The following is a 3,786-nucleotide window of genomic DNA, read 5'->3' as shown; positions in this document are numbered from 1 at the left end:
ATTATGCATTCACATGATGGATAAGTCTGGGATGGAAACGCTATGTTATCCAAGAAGAATCCATCACAATGAAGGGCGGAAGTGACATAGAGACGTGGAAAACTGTTTACATCCGCCACCTAGCAACAGAGACCATCAGCGGAAGTGACGTCCCGCCGAGCCGTCACGTAGTAACATCCCGTTAGAAGTGGAAGTGACGCTATGCTCAGAAAGCTCACAACCGTCGCCTAGCAACGGAGGTCACCGGAAGTGACGGACTGTGGGCGAGTACTGAATAGTAATATGGATATAACCACCGGAAGTGACGTATCGCGGGTAAAAACGGAGTAATAATATGGACATAATAATGATATTATCAGTACATAGGATTTTGGGGGAAAAAGTTTATTACACTATGTGAAGATCCACATTATATAGGAGTTATTTTTATCTGTATACAGTATTCGATGATGACAGGTTGTCATGACAATAGTGGAAAACAAATGGAGGGAGCCATGTTTTGACACACATGAAAAAGGTTTATTGTTGATTAAAGATGTGATTGGTCAGTCAGGAAATAAAAGGGGGAAACTGTTAGGAGTGAGCACATCTGCCTTGAAAAAGGGCCTAGAAAGGCCTGAAACGCGTTGGCGCAGTTAGAGGTGACATCTTGCTGTCTGTGGGAGAGGTGATTGCCGCAAAACCCAGAACGCCATTTCCCGGGAGGCTGACTGGTATTTAAGACCTTTGCTGTATTGAGGACTTTGTTTCCTCTAACCATCTGGTAATTATCCATTCTTACACTCAGTTTAGCTGTGCACCGGCTGCATGTGCTCTGGTTTTATTGGATAAGGAGACATGTTTTAGATGTTTTTTATGAAAAATTTTGTTAAAAGAATAAAACGGTGTTACACGAGATGCTCTCCACCTCTTGTTTTTTTATGACATTGGACGACTGAAAATCGTGATAACAAGTGTCCGCTGATCCAAGAGGAAAGCAGAGGTCTCTCTACATGCTTGAACTCAAGTACTATTAAGGAATGTACCCCACTATTTGATTTATGGGTGTTGCGTGATTGTGACCTTACACATTTGTTCATTGCATAATTTGTCATTTGGGTTTGGCGCCCAATACGGTTACCACCTAATTTTACATAGAAGTCTGTTATTTTGGGGAGTGGGAGACATCCCTTCTTGGTGGATACAGTTTAGGCAGCCATCTTTGCGCATTTGTCAGGTGCTCCATTTCTTCATCTCAGGAGAATAGATGGGTTTTAAAAAAAAAACAGTTTTCTCCTGTGTAGGGCAGTCATGAGGCCAAGCCTTGGCTTCAGCTTGAATGGCAAAGGCAGTGGTTGAGAAAGAATCTCATATGGCTCATATATAAAACTGCAATGTTCCTGGAAGCATTAGATATGGGCAAAATATTTACTTCAGGGCATCAGCCCTAACTATACCTGCTCGTAGAACAGTTTAGCTGGATAGGTGGAAGATCTACAGCCACACCACACTGGATATGCCCAATCTCACCAGATCTTGGAAGCTATGCAGTGTTGGGCCTGGTGAGTACTTGGATGGGTAACATCTATGAATACAAGGTGCTGTAGGTAGAATCATTGTCTTTTTCTGAAAATATTATTTTTGGTAAGAATTGACAGATATTCTGGAGTCAGAAGCAGACTCCAAGAAGGTCAGGTTCCTTCCATATACAGTTCAAACCTAAAAGTTCTGCATTTCAGCCCTTTTTTATATCTAACAAGTCGGAGACTAGGAAAGCATTGGGCTACCAGAAGATCTATAGTGTTGGGCCTGGTTAGTACTCGATGGTGTGGGCTCCGCCTGGGAGGCCCCAGGTTGGGGGGGCTGACTTCCTCAGGTCACACAGATCTGGCACGGGGTCTCTAGTTATGCTTTCGTCTTCAAAACAGCCTTTCCCGGCTAGAGACAAAGGTCATGGCTTTGGAAGAAGCTGGTCATAAATTGCTTCAGTCAGGAATAGTCATTCCAGTTCCTCTGGCAAACAAGGACAAGGTTTTATTTCAACCTGGGTTAGTCAGAAGCCAAATGGGTCATTTCGGCCCATGCTCAATCCTAAAATGCTGAACAAATACATTTGGAAGTTACGTTCCTTATGTGTGGCATGGAGCCAGGGGTTTTATGGTATCCCTGGATGTACAGGATGCTTACCTACATGTTCCTATACCACTGTCCATCAGTGTTATCCAAGGTTTGCTATCCTCCAAACAGCATTTTTAGATCTAGGCCTTACCCTTTGGGTTAGCCACAGTCTCCAGAGTATTTACCAGGAATATGGGGGTAATAACACCTTATCTTTGCCAGCAGGGGTTAAGGTTTTTTCCCATACCTAGATGATGTTTTTAATCCTGGCACAGTCACAGAGATTGCTCTTTGTCATCGGCAACAGCAATAACGTGTTTGCAGGGGCAAGTGACTCATAACTTGGGGAAAATCATCTCCAGTTTCGTCACCTCGGATGACTCACTTGGGGGCTGTACTGGATTAGGCTGCAGAGAGTTTTTGTTTTTACCTCGCAACAAGATATCCAGGGTTCACTATAGGATTCAGGACTTGCCACACAGTCAAACGGTATCCATTCACGCAGCAATGCGGGGATGGGTTTGATGGTATCTGCAGACAGGAGGGAGTATGCACAATTCTACTCTAGGTCTCTGCAGTGTCTGATTCTTATCAAGTAGAATCTACAGTCACACCACACTGGATATGCCCAGATTTCATCGGATCATGGAAGAGCAGCAGTGTGGGCCTGGTTGGTACTTGGAGGGACCAGCTGTGTGAATACAAGGGGTTATAAGTATTAATGGATTGCATCAGATAATAAAGATGGACTATGGCACTTATGATAAAAGTAAGAAGATCAATAGCCTGGTTGCTACAGACATCCCAGCTGGACAAAGGGAAATCCTTTTGATATCAGATTGGGAAGATTCTGACACTAGGATCAGTGTCAGGAAGATTGTGTACCCAAAGAGCTGTCTACCGGTAAAGGTTGAAACCTTGTGCCATATACAGGGCACCGGTGTTGGCATGGGACAGTCTTCAGTGAAAAACCAGTCTAGTTCCGCTCGGACAATGCAATGGCAGTAGTGTACCTCAACATCAGGGAGGAACTCTCAGCTGAAAAGTGATGAAGAAGGTAAGTCACATAACTAAGTGGGCAGGACTTCATCATCCAACCTTGTCCGCCGTTCTCATTCCGGGAATCCTAAATGGGGAAACGGATTTCTCAAGGTCGACACACCATTCAGGGAAGTGAATGGGCTCTACAACAAGAGATCTTCTGGACTCTAGTAAACAATAGGTGCTTGCTAGAGATATATCTCATAGCGTTTTGGTTGAACAACAAAGTGCTCACATATGGGTCAAGAACAATGGATCCCAGGGCGATCGTTGTGAATGCCTTATCGGTGAGAGAGGACTTTTATCTGACGGATGGGTTTTCCTCCAATTACCCTATTACCCAGAGTGGTGAGAAAGTTTAAACAGGAAGACCAGCAGAGAATGGCAATGGATGCTCTACTTCTGCTCCCTCAACGTTCAGACCTACTAACGCAGGGTCCTGGTTATCACAGACATGTGGATCGACTGTTTTTAACAGCATGGCCATTGAAACCTCTATCCTGAGGTCAAGAGGTTACTTTCAAACAATGTTCAGTGCAAGGAATCCTTCCTTAGCTTGCATTTATCACCAAATATGGCAAGCCTATATTCATTGGTGCAGTGAAAGAAAATCTACAGCCAGACCACACTGGATATGCCCAATCTCAC

At 44.1% G+C, this 3,786-nt stretch overlaps 1 pseudogene; it reads left to right on the top strand.

Annotated features, from left to right (window-relative positions):
- Positions 1-1,471: 1,471 nt before the first annotated feature.
- On the top strand, positions 1,472-1,589 carry LOC134971510 (5S ribosomal RNA; annotated as a pseudogene).
- Positions 1,590-3,786: the final 2,197 nt, after the last annotated feature.

Source organism: Pseudophryne corroboree, chromosome 11 (assembly GCF_028390025.1).
Source record: "Pseudophryne corroboree isolate aPseCor3 chromosome 11, aPseCor3.hap2, whole genome shotgun sequence".
Taxonomy (NCBI): Eukaryota; Metazoa; Chordata; class Amphibia; order Anura; family Myobatrachidae; genus Pseudophryne; species Pseudophryne corroboree.
Note: the sequence above shows the minus strand (reverse complement) of the source record. Positions and strands in the feature narration are given on the sequence as shown.